Source organism: Phalangium opilio, unplaced genomic scaffold, assembly GCF_054372755.1.
Source record: "Phalangium opilio isolate 3A_F unplaced genomic scaffold, DU_Popi_V2 ptg000078l_1, whole genome shotgun sequence".
NCBI classification, from domain to species: domain Eukaryota; kingdom Metazoa; phylum Arthropoda; class Arachnida; order Opiliones; family Phalangiidae; genus Phalangium; species Phalangium opilio.
The window spans coordinates 4,183,398-4,202,500 of NW_028324186.1; positions in this window are offsets into that span (position 1 = coordinate 4,183,398).

Below are 19,103 nucleotides of genomic sequence, written 5' to 3' on the forward strand. Positions count from 1 at the left end.
ACACTCTGCTATGTTAATGCAAAGTAGCATTTGCTCTATTGGTATCAGTTAGTTTTTCATATAATGCTGATGTAAGCAGAGTGGCGCAGTGGAAGCGTGCTGGGCCCATAACACAGAGGTCCGTGGATCGAAACCACGCTCTGCTATGTTAATGCAAAGTAGCATTTGCTCTATTGGTATCAGTTAGTTTTTCATATAATGCTGATGTAAGCAGAGTGGCGCAGTGGAAGCGTGCTGGGCCCATAACCCAGAGGTCCGTGGATCGAAACCACGCTCTGCTATGTTATTGAAAAGTAGCATTTGCTATTTTGGTATCAGTTAGTTTTTCATATAATGGTGATGTAAGCAGAGTGGCGCAGTGGAAGCGTGCTGGGCCCATAACCCAGAGGTCCGTGGATCGAAACCACGCTCTGCTATGTTAATGCAAAGTAGCATTTGCTCTTTTGGTATCAGTTAGTTTTTCGTATATTGGTGATGTAAGCAGAGTGGCGCAGTGGAAGCGTGCTGGGCCCATAACCCAGAGGTCCGTGGATCGAAACCACGCTCTGCTATGTTATTGAAAAGTAGCATTTGCTATTTTGGTATCAGTTAGTTTTCATATAATGGTGATGTAAGCAGAGTGGCGCAGTGGAAGCGTGCTGGGCCCATAACCCACAGGTCCGTGGATCGAAACCACGCTCTGCTATGTTAATGCAAAGTAGCATTTGCTATTTTGGTATTAGTTAGTTTTTCATATAATGGCGACGTAAGCAGAGTGGCGCAGTGGAAGCGTGCTGGGCCCATAACCCAGAGGTCCGTGGATCGAAACCACGCTCTGCTATGTTAATGCAAAGTAGCATTTGCTCTTTTGGTATCAGTTAGTTTTTCATAAATTGGTGATGTAAGCAGAGTGGCGCAGTGGAAGCGTGCTGAGCCCATAACCCAGAGGTCCGTGGATCGAAACCACGCTCTGCCATGTCATTGAAAAGTAGCATTTGCTATTTTGGTATCAGTTAGTTTTTCATATAATGGTGATGTAAGCAGAGTGGCGCAGTGGAAGCGTGCTTGGCCCATAACCCAGAGGTCCGTGAATCGAAACCACGCTCTGCTATGTTAATGCAAAGTAGCATTTGCTATTTTGGTATCAGTTAGTTTTTCATATAATGGTGATGTAAGCAGAGTGGCGCAGTGGAAGCGTGCTGGGCCCATAACCCAGAGGTCCGTGGATCGAAACCACGCTCTGCTATGTTAATGCAAAGTAGCATTTGCTATTTTGGTATCAGCTAGTTTTTCATATAATGGTAATGTAAGCAGAGTGGCGCAGTGGAAGCGTGCTGGGCCCATAACCCAGAGGTCAGTGGACCGAAACCACGCTCTGCTATGTTAATGCAAAGTAGCATTTGCTATTTTGGTATCAGTTAATTTTTCATATAATGGTGATGTAAGCAGAGTGGCGCAGTGGAAGCGTGCTGGGCCCATAACCCAGAGGTCCGTGGATCGAAACCACGCTCTGCTATGTTAATGCAAAGTAGCATTTGCTATTTTGGTATCAGTTAGTTTTTCATATAATGGTGATGTAAGCAGAGTGGCGCAGTGGAAGCGTGCTGGGCCCATAACCCAGAGGTCCGTGGATCGAAACCACGCTCTGCTATGTTAATGCAAAGTAGCATTTGCTCTTTTGGTATCAGTTAGTTTTTCATAAATTGGTGATGTAAGCAGAGTGGCGCAGTGGAAGCGTGCTGAGCCCATAACCCAGAGGTCCGTGGATCGAAACCACGCTCTGCCATGTCATTGAAAAGTAGCATTTGCTATTTTGGTATCAGTTAGTTTTTCATATAATGGTGATGTAAGCGAGTGGCGCAGTGGAAGCGTGCTGGGCCCATAACCCAGAGGTCCGTGGATCGAAACCACGCTCTGCTATGTTAATGCAAAGTAGCATTTGCTATTTTGGTATCAGCTAGTTTTTCATATAATGGTGATGTAAGCAGAGTGGCGCAGTGGAAGCGTGCTGGGCCCATAACCCAGAGGTCCGTGGATCGAAACCACGCTCTGCTATGTTAATGCAAAGTAGCATTTGCTATTTTGGTATCAGTTAATTTTTCATATAATGGTGATGTAAGCAGAGTGGCGCAGTGGAAGCGTGCTGGGCCCATAACCCAGAGGTCCGTGGATCGAAACCACGCTCTGCTATGTTAATGCAAAGTAGCATTTGCTATTTTGGTATCAGTTAGTTTTTCATATAATGGTGATGTAAGCAGAGTGGCGCAGTGGAAGCGTGCTGGGCCCATAACCCAGAGGTCCGTGGATCGAAACCACGCTCTGCTATGTTAATGCAAAGTAGCATTTGCTCTTTTGGTATCAGTTAGTTTTTCATAAATTGGTGATGTAAGCAGAGTGGCGCAGTGGAAGCGTGCTGAGCCCATAACCCAGAGGTCCGTGGATCGAAACCACGCTCTGCCATGTCATTGAAAAGTAGCATTTGCTATTTTGGTATCAGTTAGTTTTTCATATAATGGTGATGTAAGCAGAGTGGCGCAGTGGAAGCGTGCTGGGCCCATAACCCAGAGGTCCGTGGATCGAAACCACGCTCTGCTATGTTAATGCAAAGTAGCATTTGCTATTTTGGTATCAGCTAGTTTTTCATATAATGGTGATGTAAGCAGAGTGGCGCAGTGGAAGCGTGCTGGGCCCATAACCCAGAGGTCCGTGGATCGAAACCACGCTCTGCTATGTTAATGCAAAGTAGCATTTGCTATTTTGGTATCAGTTAATTTTTCATATAATGGTGATGTAAGCAGAGTGGCGCAGTGGAAGCGTGCTGGGCCCATAACCCAGAGGTCCGTGGATCGAAACCACGCTCTGCTATGTTAACGCAAAGTAGCATTTGCTATTTTGGTATCAGTTAGTTTTTCATAGAATGGTGATGTAAGCAGAGTGGCGCAGTGGAAGCGTGCTGGGCCCATAACCCAGAGGTCCGTGGATCGAAACCACGCTCTGCTATGTTAATGCAAAGTAGCATTTGCTCTTTTGGTATCAGTTAGTTTTTCATAAATTGGTGATGTAAGCAGAGTGGCGCAGTGGAAGCGTGCTGAGCCCATAACCCAGAGGTCCGTGGATCGAAACCACGCTCTGCCATGTCATTGAAAAGTAGCATTTGCTATTTTGGTATCAGTTAGTTTTGCATATATTGGTGATGTAAGCAGAGTGGCGCAGTGGAAGCGTGCTTGGCCCATAACCCAGAGGTCCGTGAATCGAAACCACGCTCTGCTATGTTAATGCAAAGTAGCATTTGCTATTTTGGTATCAGTTAGTTTTTCATATGATGGTGATGTAAGCAGAGTGGCGCAGTGGAAGCGTGCTGGGCCCATAACCCAGAGGTCCGTGGATCGAAACCACGCTCTGCTATGTTAATGCAAAGTAGCATTTGCTATTTTGGTATCAGCTAGTTTTTCATATAATGGTAATGTAAGCAGAGTGGCGCAGTGGAAGCGTGCTGGGCCCATAACCCAGAGGTCCGTGGACCGAAACCACGCTCTGCTATGTTAATGCAAAGTAGCATTTGCTATTTTGGTATCAGTTAATTTTTCATATAATGGTGATGTAAGCAGAGTGGCGCAGTGGAAGCGTGCTTGGCCCATAACCCAGAGGTCCGTGGATCGAAACCACGCTCTGCTATGTTAACGCAAAGTAGCATTTGCTATTTTGGTATCAGTTAGTTTTTCATAGAATGGTGATGTAAGCAGAGTGGCGCAGTGGAAGCGTGCTGGGCCCATAACCCAGAGGTCCGTGGATCGAAACCACGCCCTGCTATGTTATTGAAAAGTAGCATTTGCTATTTTGGTATCAGTTAGTTTTTCATATAATGGTGATGTAAGCAGAGTGGCGCAGTGGAAGCGTGCTGGGCCCATAACCCAGAGGTCCGTGGACCGAAACCACGCTCTGCTATGTTAATGCAAAGTAGCATTTGCTATTTTGGTATCAGTTAGTTTTTCATATAATGGTAATGTAAGCAGAGTGGCGCAGTGGAAGCGTGCTGGGCCCATAACCCAGAGGTCCGTGGACCGAAACCACGCTCTGCTATGTTAATGCAAAGTAGCATTTGCTATTTTGGTATCAGTTAATTTTTCATATAATGGTGATGTAAGCAGAGTGGCGCAGTGGAAGCGTGCTGGGCCCATAACCCAGAGGTCCGTGGATCGAAACCACGCTCTGCTATGTTAATGCAAAGTAGCATTTGCTATTTTGGTATCAGTTAGTTTTTCATATAATGGTGATGTAAGCAGAGTGGCGCAGTGGAAGCGTGCTGGGCCCATAACCCAGAGGTCCGTGGATCGAAACCACGCTCTGCTATGTTAATGCAAAGTAGCATTTGCTCTTTTGGTATCAGTTAGTTTTTCATAAATTGGTGATGTAAGCAGAGTGGCGCAGTGGAAGCGTGCTGAGCCCATAACCCAGAGGTCCGTGGATCGAAACCACGCTCTGCCATGTCATTGAAAAGTAGCATTTGCTATTTTGGTATCAGTTAGTTTTGCATATATTGGTGATGTAAGCAGAGTGGCGCAGTGGAAGCGTGCTTGGCCCATAACCCAGAGGTCCGTGAATCGAAACCACGCTCTGCTATGTTAATGCAAAGTAGCATTTGCTATTTTGGTATCAGTTAGTTTTTCATATAATGGTGATGTAAGCAGAGTGGCGCAGTGGAAGCGTGCTGGGCCCATAACCCAGAGGTCCGTGGATCGAAACCACGCTCTGCTATGTTAATGCAAAGTAGCATTTGCTATTTTGGTATCAGTTAATTTTTCATATAATGGTGATGTAAGCAGAGTGGCGCAGTGGAAGCGTGCTGGGCCCATAACCCAGAGGTCCGTGGATCGAAACCACGCTCTGCTATGTTAACGCAAAGTAGCATTTGCTATTTTGGTATCAGTTAGTTTTTCATAGAATGGTGATGTAAGCAGAGTGGCGCAGTGGAAGCGTGCTGGGCCCATAACCCAGAGGTCCGTGGATCGAAACCACGCTCTGCTATGTTAATGCAAAGTAGCATTTGCTCTTTTGGTATCAGTTAGTTTTTCATAAATTGGTGATGTAAGCAGAGTGGCGCAGTGGAAGCGTGCTGAGCCCATAACCCAGAGGTCCGTGGATCGAAACCACGCTCTGCCATGTCATTGAAAAGTAGCATTTGCTATTTTGGTATCAGTTAGTTTTGCATATATTGGTGATGTAAGCAGAGTGGCGCAGTGGAAGCGTGCTTGGCCCATAACCCAGAGGTCCGTGAATCGAAACCACGCTCTGCTATGTTAATGCAAAGTAGCATTTGCTATTTTGGTATCAGTTAGTTTTTCATATGATGGTGATGTAAGCAGAGTGGCGCAGTGGAAGCGTGCTGGGCCCATAACCCAGAGGTCCGTGGATCGAAACCACGCTCTGCTATGTTAATGCAAAGTAGCATTTGCTATTTTGGTATCAGCTAGTTTTTCATATAATGGTAATGTAAGCAGAGTGGCGCAGTGGAAGCGTGCTGGGCCCATAACCCAGAGGTCCGTGGACCGAAACCACGCTCTGCTATGTTAATGCAAAGTAGCATTTGCTATTTTGGTATCAGTTAATTTTTCATATAATGGTGATGTAAGCAGAGTGGCGCAGTGGAAGCGTGCTTGGCCCATAACCCAGAGGTCCGTGGATCGAAACCACGCTCTGCTATGTTAACGCAAAGTAGCATTTGCTATTTTGGTATCAGTTAGTTTTTCATAGAATGGTGATGTAAGCAGAGTGGCGCAGTGGAAGCGTGCTGGGCCCATAACCCAGAGGTCCGTGGATCGAAACCACGCCCTGCTATGTTATTGAAAAGTAGCATTTGCTATTTTGGTATCAGTTAGTTTTTCATATAATGGTGATGTAAGCAGAGTGGCGCAGTGGAAGCGTGCTGGGCCCATAACCCAGAGGTCCGTGGACCGAAACCACGCTCTGCTATGTTAATGCAAAGTAGCATTTGCTATTTTGGTATCAGTTAGTTTTTCATATAATGGTAATGTAAGCAGAGTGGCGCAGTGGAAGCGTGCTGGGCCCATAACCCAGAGGTCCGTGGACCGAAACCACGCTCTGCTATGTTAATGCAAAGTAGCATTTGCTATTTTGGTATCAGTTAATTTTTCATATAATGGTGATGTAAGCAGAGTGGCGCAGTGGAAGCGTGCTGGGCCCATAACCCAGAGGTCCGTGGATCGAAACCACGCTCTGCTATGTTAATGCAAAGTAGCATTTGCTATTTTGGTATCAGTTAGTTTTTCATATAATGGTGATGTAAGCAGAGTGGCGCAGTGGAAGCGTGCTGGGCCCATAACCCAGAGGTCCGTGGATCGAAACCACGCTCTGCTATGTTAATGCAAAGTAGCATTTGCTCTTTTGGTATCAGTTAGTTTTTCATAAATTGGTGATGTAAGCAGAGTGGCGCAGTGGAAGCGTGCTGAGCCCATAACCCAGAGGTCCGTGGATCGAAACCACGCTCTGCCATGTCATTGAAAAGTAGCATTTGCTATTTTGGTATCAGTTAGTTTTGCATATATTGGTGATGTAAGCAGAGTGGCGCAGTGGAAGCGTGCTTGGCCCATAACCCAGAGGTCCGTGAATCGAAACCACGCTCTGCTATGTTAATGCAAAGTAGCATTTGCTATTTTGGTATCAGTTAGTTTTTCATATAATGGTGATGTAAGCAGAGTGGCGCAGTGGAAGCGTGCTGGGCCCATAACCCAGAGGTCCGTGGATCGAAACCACGCTCTGCTTTGTTAATGCAAAGTAGCATTTGCTATTTTGGTATCAGCTAGTTTTTCATATAATGGTAATGTAAGCAGAGTGGCGCAGTGGAAGCGTGCTGGGCCCATAACCCAGAGGTCCGTGGACCGAAACCACGCTCTGCTATGTTAATGCAAAGTAGCATTTGCTATTTTGGTATCAGTTAATTTTTCATATAATGGTGATGTAAGCAGAGTGGCGCAGTGGAAGCGTGCTGGGCCCATAACCCAGAGGTCCGTGGATCGAAACCACGCTCTGCTATGTTAATGCAAAGTAGCATTTGCTATTTTGGTATCAGTTAATTTTTCATATAATGGTGATGTAAGCAGAGTGGCGCAGTGGAAGCGTGCTGGGCCCATAACCCAGAGGTCCGTGGATCGAAACCACGCCCTGCTATGTTAATGCAAAGTAGCATTTGCTATTTTGGTATCAGTTAGTTTTTCATATAATGGTGATGTAAGCAGAGTGGCGCAGTGGAAGCGTGCTGGGCCCATAACCCAGAGGTCCGTGGATCGAAACCACGCTCTGCTATGTTAATGCAAAGTAGCATTTGCTCTTTTGGTATCAGTTAGTTTTTCATATATTGGTGATGTAAGCAGAGTGGCGCAGTGGAAGCGTGCTGAGCCCATATCCCAGAGGTCCGTGGATCGAAACCACGCTCTGCTATGTCATTGAAAAGTAGCATTTGCTATTTTGGTATCAGTTAGTTTTTCATATAATGGTGATGTAAGCAGAGTGGCGCAGTGGAAGCGTGCTTGGCCCATAACCCAGAGGTCCGTGAATCGAAACCACGCTCTGCTATGTTAATGCAAAGTAGCATTTGCTATTTTGGTATCAGTTAGTTTTTCATATAATGGTGATGTAAGCAGAGTGGCGCAGTGGAAGCGTGCTGGGCCCATAACCCAGAGGTCCGTGGATCGAAACCACGCTCTGCTATGTTAACGCAAAGTAGCATTTGCTATTTTGGTATCAGTTAGTTTTTCATAGAATGGTGATGTAAGCAGAGTGGCGCAGTGGAAGCGTGCTGGGCCCATAACCCAGAGGTCCGTGGATCGAAACCACGCTCTGCTATGTTAATGCAAAGTAGCATTTGCTATTTTGGTATCAGTTAATTTTTCATATAATGGTGATGTAAGCAGAGTGGCGCAGTGGAAGCGTGCTGGGCCCATAACCCAGAGGTCCGTGGATCGAAACCACGCTCTGCTATGTTAATGCAAAGTAGCATTTGCTATTTTGGTATCAGTTAGTTTTTCATATAATGGTGATGTAAGCAGAGTGGCGCAGTGGAAGCGTGCTGAGCCCATATCCCAGAGGTCCGTGGATCGAAACCACGCTCTGCTATGTCATTGAAAAGTAGCATTTGCTATTTTGGTATCAGTTAGTTTTTCATATAATGGTGATGTAAGCAGAGTGGCGCAGTGGAAGCGTGCTTGGCCCATAACCCAGAGGTCCGTGAATCGAAACCACGCTCTGCTATGTTAATGCAAAGTAGCATTTGCTATTTTGGTATCAGTTAGTTTTTCATATAATGGTGATGTAAGCAGAGTGGCGCAGTGGAAGCGTGCTGGGCCCATAACCCAGAGGTCCGTGGATCGAAACCACGCTCTGCTATGTTAACGCAAAGTAGCATTTGCTATTTTGGTATCAGTTAGTTTTTCATAGAATGGTGATGTAAGCAGAGTGGCGCAGTGGAAGCGTGCTGGGCCCATAACCCAGAGGTCCGTGGATCGAAACCACGCTCTGCTATGTTAATGCAAAGTAGCATTTGCTATTTTGGTATCAGTTAATTTTTCATATAATGGTGATGTAAGCAGAGTGGCGCAGTGGAAGCGTGCTGGGCCCATAACCCAGAGGTCCGTGGATCGAAACCACGCTCTGCTATGTTAATGCAAAGTAGCATTTGCTATTTTGGTATCAGTTAGTTTTTCATATAATGGTGATGTAAGCAGAGTGGCGCAGTGGAAGCGTGCTGGGCCCATAACCCAGAGGTCCGTGGATCGAAACCACGCTCTGCTATGTTAATGCAAAGTAGCATTTGCTCTTTTGGTATCAGTTAGTTTTTCATAAATTGGTGATGTAAGCAGAGTGGCGCAGTGGAAGCGTGCTGAGCCCATAACCCAGAGGTCCGTGGATCGAAACCACGCTCTGCCATGTCATTGAAAAGTAGCATTTGCTATTTTGGTATCAGTTAGTTTTGCATATATTGGTGATGTAAGCAGAGTGGCGCAGTGGAAGCGTGCTTGGCCCATAACCCAGAGGTCCGTGAATCGAAACCACGCTCTGCTATGTTAATGCAAAGTAGCATTTGCTATTTTGGTATCAGTTAGTTTTTCATATGATGGTGATGTAAGCAGAGTGGCGCAGTGGAAGCGTGCTGGGCCCATAACCCAGAGGTCCGTGGATCGAAACCACGCTCTGCTATGTTAATGCAAAGTAGCATTTGCTATTTTGGTATCAGCTAGTTTTTCATATAATGGTAATGTAAGCAGAGTGGCGCAGTGGAAGCGTGCTGGGCCCATAACCCAGAGGTCCGTGGACCGAAACCACGCTCTGCTATGTTAATGCAAAGTAGCATTTGCTATTTTGGTATCAGTTAATTTTTCATATAATGGTGATGTAAGCAGAGTGGCGCAGTGGAAGCGTGCTTGGCCCATAACCCAGAGGTCCGTGGATCGAAACCACGCTCTGCTATGTTAACGCAAAGTAGCATTTGCTATTTTGGTATCAGTTAGTTTTTCATAGAATGGTGATGTAAGCAGAGTGGCGCAGTGGAAGCGTGCTGGGCCCATAACCCAGAGGTCCGTGGATCGAAACCACGCCCTGCTATGTTATTGAAAAGTAGCATTTGCTATTTTGGTATCAGTTAGTTTTTCATATAATGGTGATGTAAGCAGAGTGGCGCAGTGGAAGCGTGCTGGGCCCATAACCCAGAGGTCCGTGGACCGAAACCACGCTCTGCTATGTTAATGCAAAGTAGCATTTGCTATTTTGGTATCAGTTAGTTTTTCATATAATGGTAATGTAAGCAGAGTGGCGCAGTGGAAGCGTGCTGGGCCCATAACCCAGAGGTCCGTGGACCGAAACCACGCTCTGCTATGTTAATGCAAAGTAGCATTTGCTATTTTGGTATCAGTTAATTTTTCATATAATGGTGATGTAAGCAGAGTGGCGCAGTGGAAGCGTGCTGGGCCCATAACCCAGAGGTCCGTGGATCGAAACCACGCTCTGCTATGTTAATGCAAAGTAGCATTTGCTATTTTGGTATCAGTTAGTTTTTCATATAATGGTGATGTAAGCAGAGTGGCGCAGTGGAAGCGTGCTGGGCCCATAACCCAGAGGTCCGTGGATCGAAACCACGCTCTGCTATGTTAATGCAAAGTAGCATTTGCTCTTTTGGTATCAGTTAGTTTTTCATAAATTGGTGATGTAAGCAGAGTGGCGCAGTGGAAGCGTGCTGAGCCCATAACCCAGAGGTCCGTGGATCGAAACCACGCTCTGCCATGTCATTGAAAAGTAGCATTTGCTATTTTGGTATCAGTTAGTTTTGCATATATTGGTGATGTAAGCAGAGTGGCGCAGTGGAAGCGTGCTTGGCCCATAACCCAGAGGTCCGTGAATCGAAACCACGCTCTGCTATGTTAATGCAAAGTAGCATTTGCTATTTTGGTATCAGTTAGTTCTTCATATAATGGTGATGTAAGCAGAGTGGCGCAGTGGAAGCGTGCTGGGCCCATAACCCAGAGGTCCGTGGATCGAAACCACGCTCTGCTTTGTTAATGCAAAGTAGCATTTGCTATTTTGGTATCAGCTAGTTTTTCATATAATGGTAATGTAAGCAGAGTGGCGCAGTGGAAGCGTGCTGGGCCCATAACCCAGAGGTCCGTGGACCGAAACCACGCTCTGCTATGTTAATGCAAAGTAGCATTTGCTATTTTGGTATCAGTTAATTTTTCATATAATGGTGATGTAAGCAGAGTGGCGCAGTGGAAGCGTGCTGGGCCCATAACCCAGAGGTCCGTGGATCGAAACCACGCTCTGCTATGTTAATGCAAAGTAGCATTTGCTATTTTGGTATCAGTTAATTTTTCATATAATGGTGATGTAAGCAGAGTGGCGCAGTGGAAGCGTGCTGGGCCCATAACCCAGAGGTCCGTGGATCGAAACCACGCCCTGCTATGTTAATGCAAAGTAGCATTTGCTATTTTGGTATCAGTTAGTTTTTCATATAATGGTGATGTAAGCAGAGTGGCGCAGTGGAAGCGTGCTGGGCCCATAACCCAGAGGTCCGTGGATCGAAACCACGCTCTGCTATGTTAATGCAAAGTAGCATTTGCTCTTTTGGTATCAGTTAGTTTTTCATATATTGGTGATGTAAGCAGAGTGGCGCAGTGGAAGCGTGCTGAGCCCATATCCCAGAGGTCCGTGGATCGAAACCACGCTCTGCTATGTCATTGAAAAGTAGCATTTGCTATTTTGGTATCAGTTAGTTTTTCATATAATGGTGATGTAAGCAGAGTGGCGCAGTGGAAGCGTGCTTGGCCCATAACCCAGAGGTCCGTGAATCGAAACCACGCTCTGCTATGTTAATGCAAAGTAGCATTTGCTATTTTGGTATCAGTTAGTTTTTCATATAATGGTGATGTAAGCAGAGTGGCGCAGTGGAAGCGTGCTGGGCCCATAACCCAGAGGTCCGTGGATCGAAACCACGCTCTGCTATGTTAATGCAAAGTAGCATTTGCTATTTTGGTATCAGTTAGTTTTTCATATAATGGTAATGTAAGCAGAGTGGCGCAGTGGAAGCGTGCTGGGCCCATAACCCAGAGGTCCGTGGACCGAAACCACGCTCTGCTATGTTAATGCAAAGTAGCATTTGCTATTTTGGTATCAGTTAATTTTTCATATAATGGTGATGTAAGCAGAGTGGCGCAGTGGAAGCGTGCTGGGCCCATAACCCAGAGGTCCGTGGATCGAAACCACGCCCTGCTATGTTAATGCAAAGTAGCATTTGCTATTTTGGTATCAGTTAGTTTTTCATATAATGGTGATGTAAGCAGAGTGGCGCAGTGGAAGCGTGCTGGGCCCATAACCCAGAGGTCCGTGGATCGAAACCAAGCTCTGCTATGTTAATGCAAAGTAGCATTTGCTCTTTTGGTATCAGTTAGTTTTTCATATATTGGTGATGTAAGCAGAGTGGCGCAGTGGAAGCGTGCTGAGCCCATATCCCAGAGGTCCGTGGATCGAAACCACGCTCTGCTATGTCATTGAAAAGTAGCATTTGCTATTTTGGTATCAGTTAGTTTTTCATATAATGGTGATGTAAGCAGAGTGGCGCAGTGGAAGCGTGCTTGGCCCATAACCCATAGGTCCGTGAATCGAAACCACGCTCTGCTATGTTAATGCAAAGTAGCATTTGCTATTTTGGTATCAGTTAGTTTTTCATATAATGGTGATGTAAGCAGAGTGGCGCAGTGGAAGCGTGCTGGGCCCATAACCCAGAGGTCCGTGGATCGAAACCACGCTCTGCTATGTTATTGCAAAGTAGCATTTGCTATTTTGCTATCAGTTAGTTTTTCACGTAACGGTGATGTATGCAGAGTGGCGCAGTGGAGGCTTGCTGGGCCCTTAACCCAGAGGTCCGTGGATCGAAACCACGCTCTGCTATGTTAATGCAAAGTAGCATTTGCTATTTTGGTATCAGTTAGTTTTTCATATAATGGTGATGTAAGCAGAGTGGCGCAGTGGAAGCGTGCTGGGCCCATAACCCAGAGGTCCGTGGATCGAAACAACGCTCTGCTATGTTAATGCAAAGTAGCATTTGCTATTTTGGTATCAGTTAGTTTTTCATATAATGGCGATGTAAGCAGAGTGGCGCAGTGGAAGCGTGCTGGGCCCATAACCCAGAGGTCCGTGGATCGAAACAACGCTCTGCTATGTTAATGCAAAGTAGCATTTGCTATTTTGGTATCAGCTAGTTTTTCATATAATGGTGATGTAAGCAGAGTGGCGCAGTGGAAGCGTGCTGGGCCCATAACCCAGAGGTCCGTGGATCGAAACCATGCTCTGCTATGTTAATGCAAAGTAGCATTTGCTATTTTGGTATCAGTTAATTTTTCATAGAATGGTGATGTAAGCAGAGTGGCGCAGTGAAAGCGTGCTGGGCCCATAATCCAGAGGTCCGTGGATCGAAACCACGCTCTGCTATGTTATTGCAAAGTACCATTTGCTATTTTGGTATCAGTTAGTTTTTCATATAATGGTAATGTAAGCAGAGTGGCGCAGTGGAAGCGTGCTGGGCCCATAACCCAGAGGTCCGTGGACCGAAACCACGCTCTGCTATGTTAATGCAAAGTAGCATTTGCTATTTTGGTATCAGTTAATTTTTCATATAATGGTGATGTAAGCAGAGTGGCGCAGTGGAAGCGTGCTGGGCCCATAACCCAGAGGTCCGTGGATCGAAACCACGCTCTGCTATGTTATTGCAAAGTAGCATTTGCTATTTTGCTATCAGTTAGTTTTTCACGTAACGGTGATGTATGCAGAGTGGCGCAGTGGAGGCTTGCTGGGCCCTTAACCCAGAGGTCCGTGGATCGAAACCACGCTCTGCTATGTTAATGCAAAGTAGCATTTGCTATTTTGGTATCAGTTAGTTTTTCATATAATGGTGATGTAAGCAGAGTGGCGCAGTGGAAGCGTGCTGGGCCCATAACCCAGAGGTCCGTGGATCGAAACAACGCTCTGCTATGTTAATGCAAAGTAGCATTTGCTATTTTGGTATCAGTTAGTTTTTCATATAATGGCGATGTAAGCAGAGTGGCGCAGTGGAAGCGTGCTGGGCCCATAACCCAGAGGTCCGTGGATCGAAACAACGCTCTGCTATGTTAATGCAAAGTAGCATTTGCTATTTTGGTATCAGCTAGTTTTTCATATAATGGTGATGTAAGCAGAGTGGCGCAGTGGAAGCGTGCTGGGCCCATAACCCAGAGGTCCGTGGATCGAAACCATGCTCTGCTATGTTAATGCAAAGTAGCATTTGCTATTTTGGTATCAGTTAATTTTTCATAGAATGGTGATGTAAGCAGAGTGGCGCAGTGAAAGCGTGCTGGGCCCATAATCCAGAGGTCCGTGGATCGAAACCACGCTCTGCTATGTTAATGCAAAGTAGCATTTGCTATTTTGGTATCAGTTAGTTTTTCATATAATGGTGATGTAAGCAGAGTGGCGCAGTGGAAGCGTGCTGGGCCCATAACCCAATGGTCCGTGGATCGAAACCACGCTCTGCTATGTTAATGCAAAGTAGCATTTGCTCTTTTGGTATCAGTTAGTTTTTCATATATTGGTGATGTAAGCAGAGTGGCGCAGTGGAAGCGTGCTGGGCCCATAACCCAGAGGTCCGTGGATCGAAACCACGCTCTGCTATGTTAATGCAAAGTAGCATTTGCTATTTTGGTATCAGTTAATTTTTCATATAATGGTGATGTAAGCAGAGTGGCGCAGTGGAAGCGTGCTGGGCCCATAACCCAGAGGTCCGTGGATCGAAACCACGCTCTGCTATGTTAACGCAAAGTAGCATTTGCTATTTTGGTATCAGTTAGTTTTTCATAGAATGGTGATGTAAGCAGAGTGGCGCAGTGGAAGCGTGCTGGGCCCATAACCCAGAGGTCCGTGGATCGAAACCACGCTCTGCTATGTTATAGCAAAGTAGCATTTGCTATTTTGCTATCAGTTAGTTTTTCACGTAACGGTGATGTATGCAGAGTGGCGCAGTGGAGGCTTGCTGGGCCCTTAACCCAGAGGTCCGTGGATCGAAACCACGCTCTGCTATGTTAATGCAAAGTAGCATTTGCTATTTTGGTATCAGTTAGTTTTTCATATAATGGTGATGTAAGCAGAGTGGCGCAGTGGAAGCGTGCTGGGCCCATAACCCAGAGGTCCGTGGATCGAAACAACGCTCTGCTATGTTAATGCAAAGTAGCATTTGCTATTTTGGTATCAGTTAGTTTTTCATATAATGGCGATGTAAGCAGAGTGGCGCAGTGGAAGCGTGCTGGGCCCATAACCCAGAGGTCCGTGGATCGAAACAACGCTCTGCTATGTTAATGCAAAGTAGCATTTGCTATTTTGGTATCAGCTAGTTTTTCATATAATGGTGATGTAAGCAGAGTGGCGCAGTGGAAGCGTGCTGGGCCCATAACCCAGAGGTCCGTGGATCGAAACCATGCTCTGCTATGTTAATGCAAAGTAGCATTTGCTATTTTGGTATCAGTTAATTTTTCATAGAATGGTGATGTAAGCAGAGTGGCGCAGTGAAAGCGTGCTGGGCCCATAATCCAGAGGTCCGTGGATCGAAACCACGCTCTGCTATGTTATTGCAAAGTACCATTTGCTATTTTGGTATCAGTTAGTTTTTCATATAATGGTGATGTAAGCAGAGTGGCGCAGTGGAAGCGTGCTGGGCCCATAACCCAGAGTTCCGTGGATCGAAACAACGCTCTGCTATGTTAATGCAAAGTAGCATTTGCTATTTTGGTATCAGTTAGTTTTTCATATAATGGCGATGTAAGCAGAGTGGCGCAGTGGAAGCGTGCTGGGCCCATAACCCAGAGGTCCGTGGATCGAAACCACGCTCTGCTATGTTAATGCAAAGTAGCATTTGCTATTTTGCTATCAGTTAATTTTTCATATAATGGTGATGTAAGCAGAGTGGCGCAGTGGAAGCGTGCTGGGCCCATAACCCAGAGGTCCGTGGATCGAAACCACGCCCTGCTATGTTAATGCAAAGTAGCATTTGCTATTTTGGTATCAGTTAGTTTTTCATATAATGGTGATGTAAGCAGAGTGGCGCAGTGGAAGCGTGCTGGGCCCATAACCCAGAGGTCCGTGGATCGAAACCACGCTCTGCTATGTTAATGCAAAGTAGCATTTGCTCTTTTGGTATCAGTTAGTTTTTCATATATTGGTGATGTAAGCAGAGTGGCGCAGTGGAAGCGTGCTGAGCCCATATCCCAGAGGTCCGTGGATCGAAACCACGCTCTGCTATGTCATTGAAAAGTAGCATTTGCTATTTTGGTATCAGTTAGTTTTTCATATAATGGTGATGTAAGCAGAGTGGCGCAGTGGAAGCGTGCTTGGCCCATAACCCAGAGGTCCGTGAATCGAAACCACGCTCTGCTATGTTAATGCAAAGTAGCATTTGCTATTTTGGTATCAGTTAGTTTTTCATATAACGGTGATGTGAGCAGAGTGGCGCAGTGGATGCGTGCTGGGCCCATAACCCAGAGGTCCGTGGATCGAAACCACGCTCTGCTATGTTAATGCAAAGTAGCATTTGCTATTTTGGTATCAGCTAGTTTTTCATATAATGGTGATGTAAGCAGAGTGGCGCAGTGTAAGCGTGCTGGGCCCATAACCCAGAGGTGCGTGGATCGAAACCACGCTCTGCTATGTTAATGCAAAGTAGCATTTGCTCTTTTGGTATCAGTTAGTTTTTCATATATTGGTGATGTAAGCAGAGTGGCGCAGTGGAAGCGTGCTGAGCCCATATCCCAGAGGTCCGTGGATCGAAACCACGCTCTGCTATGTCATTGAAAAGTAGCATTTGCTATTTTGGTATCAGTTAGTTTTTCATATAATGGTGATGTATGCAGAGTGGCGCAGTGGAGGCTTGCTGGGCCCTTAACCCAGAGGTCCGTGGATCGAAACCACGCTCTGCTATGTTAATGCAAAGTAGCATTTGCTATTTTGGTATCAGTTAGTTTTTCATATAATGGTGATGTAAGCAGAGTGGCGCAGTGGATGCGTGCTGGGCCCATAACCCAGAGGTCCGTGGATCGAAACCACGCTCTGCTATGTTAATGCAAAGTAGCATTTGCTATTTTGGTATCAGCTAGTTTTTCATATAATGGTGATGTAAGCAGAGTGGCGCAGTGGAAGCGTGCTGGGCCCATAACCCAGAGGTCCGTGGATCGAAACCACGCTCTGCTATGTTAATGCAAAGTAGCATTTGCTATTTTGGTATCAGTTAATTTTTCATATAATGGTGATGTAAGTAGAGTGGCGCAGTGGAAGCGTGCTGGGCCCATAACTCAGAGGTCCGTGGATCGAAACCACGCTCTGCTATGTTATTGCAAAGTAGCATTTGCTATTTTGCTATCAGTTAGTTTTTCACGTAACGGTGATGTATGCAGAGTGGCGCAGTGGAGGCTTGCTGGGCCCTTAACCCAGAGGTCCGTGGATCGAAACCACGCTCTGCTATGTTAATGCAAAGTAGCATTTGCTATTTTGGTATCAGTTAGTTTTTCATATAATGGTGATGTAAGCAGAGTGGCGCAGTGGAAGCGTGCTGGGCCCATAACCCAGAGGTCCGTGGATCGAAACAACGCTCTGCTATGTTAATGCAAAGTAGCATTTGCTATTTTGGTATCAGTTAGTTTTTCATATAATGGCGATGTAAGCAGAGTGGCGCAGTGGAAGCGTGCTGGGACCATAACCCAGAGGTCCGTGGATCGAAACAACGCTCTGCTATGTTAATGCAAAGTAGCATTTGCTATTTTGGTATCAGCTAGTTTTTCATATAATGGTGATGTAAGCAGAGTGGCGCAGTGGAAGCGTGCTGGGCCCATAACCCAGAGGTCCGTGGATCGAAACCATGCTCTGCTATGTTAATGCAAAGTAGCATTTGCTATTTTGGTATCAGTTAATTTTTCATAGAATGGTGATGTAAGCAGAGTGGCGCAGTGAAAGCGTGCTGGGCCCATAATCCAGAGGTCCGTGGATCGAAACCACGCTCTGCTATGTTATTGCAAAGTACCATTTGCTATTTTGGTATCAGTTAGTTTTTCATATAATGGTAATGTAAGCAGAGTGGCGCAGTGGAAGCGTGCTGGGCCCATAACCCAGAGGTCCGTGGACCGAAACCACGCTCTGCTATGTTAATGCAAAGTAGCATTTGCTATTTTGGTATCAGTTAATTTTCCATATAATGGTGATGTAAGCAGAGTGGCGCAGTGGAAGCGTGCTGGGCCCATAACCCAGAGGTCCGTGGATCGAAACCACGCTCTGCTATGTTAATGCAAAGTAGCATTTGCTATTTTGGTATCAGTTAGTTTTTCATATAATGGTGATGTAAGCAGAGTGGCGCAGTGGAAGCGTGCTGGGCCCATAACCCAAAGGTCCGTGGATCGAAACCACGCTCTGCTATGTTAATGCAAAGTAGCATTTGCTCTTTTGGTATCAGTTAGTTTTTCATATATTGGTGATGTAAGCAGAGTGGCGCAGTGGAAGCGTGCTGGGCCCATAACCCAGAGGTCCGTGGATCGAAACCACGCTCTGCTATGTTAATGCAAAGTAGCATTTGCTATTTTGGTATCAGTTAATTTTTCATATAATGGTGATGTAAGCAGAGTGGCGCAGTGGAAGCGTGCTGGGCCCATAACCCAGAGGTCCGTGGATCGAAACCACGCTCTGCTATGTTAACGCAAAGTAGCATTTGCTATTTTGGTATCAGTTAGTTTTTCATAGAATGGTGATGTAAGCAGAGTGGCGCAGTGGAAGCGTGCTGGGCCCATAACCCAGAGGTCCGTGGATCGAAACCACGCTCTGCTATGTTATAGCAAAGTAGCATTTGCTATTTTGCTATCAGTTAGTTTTTCACGTAACGGTGATGTATGCAGAGTGGCGCAGTGGAGGCTTGCTGGGCCCTTAACCCAGAGGTCCGTGGATCGAAACCACGCTCTTCTATGTTAATGCAAAGTAGCATTTGCTATTTTGGTATCAGTTAGTTTTTCATATAATGGTGATGTAAGCAGAGTGGCGCAGTGGAAGCGTGCTGGGCCCATAACCCAGAGGTCCGTGGATCGAAACAACGCTCTGCTATGTTAATGCAAAGTAGCATTTGCTATTTTGGTATCAGCTAGTTTTTCATATAATGGTGATGTAAGCAGAGTGGCGCAGTGGAAGCGTGCTGGGCCCATAACCCAGAGGTCCGTGGATCGAAACCATGCTCTGCTATGTTAATGCAAAGTAGCATTTGCTATTTTGGTATCAGTTAATTTTTCATAGAATGGTGATGTAAGCAGAGTGGCGCAGTGAAAGCGTGCTGGGCCCATAATCCAGAGGTCCGTGGATCGAAACCACGCTCTGCTATGTTATTGCAAAGTACCATTTGCTATTTTGGTATCAGTTAGTTTTTCATATAATGGTGATGTAAGCAGAGTGGCGCAGTGGAAGCGTGCTGGGCCCATAACCCAGAGGTCCGTGGATCGAAACAACGCTCTGCTATGTTAATGCAAAGTAGCATTTGCTATTTTGGTATCAGCTAGTTTTTCATATAATGGTGA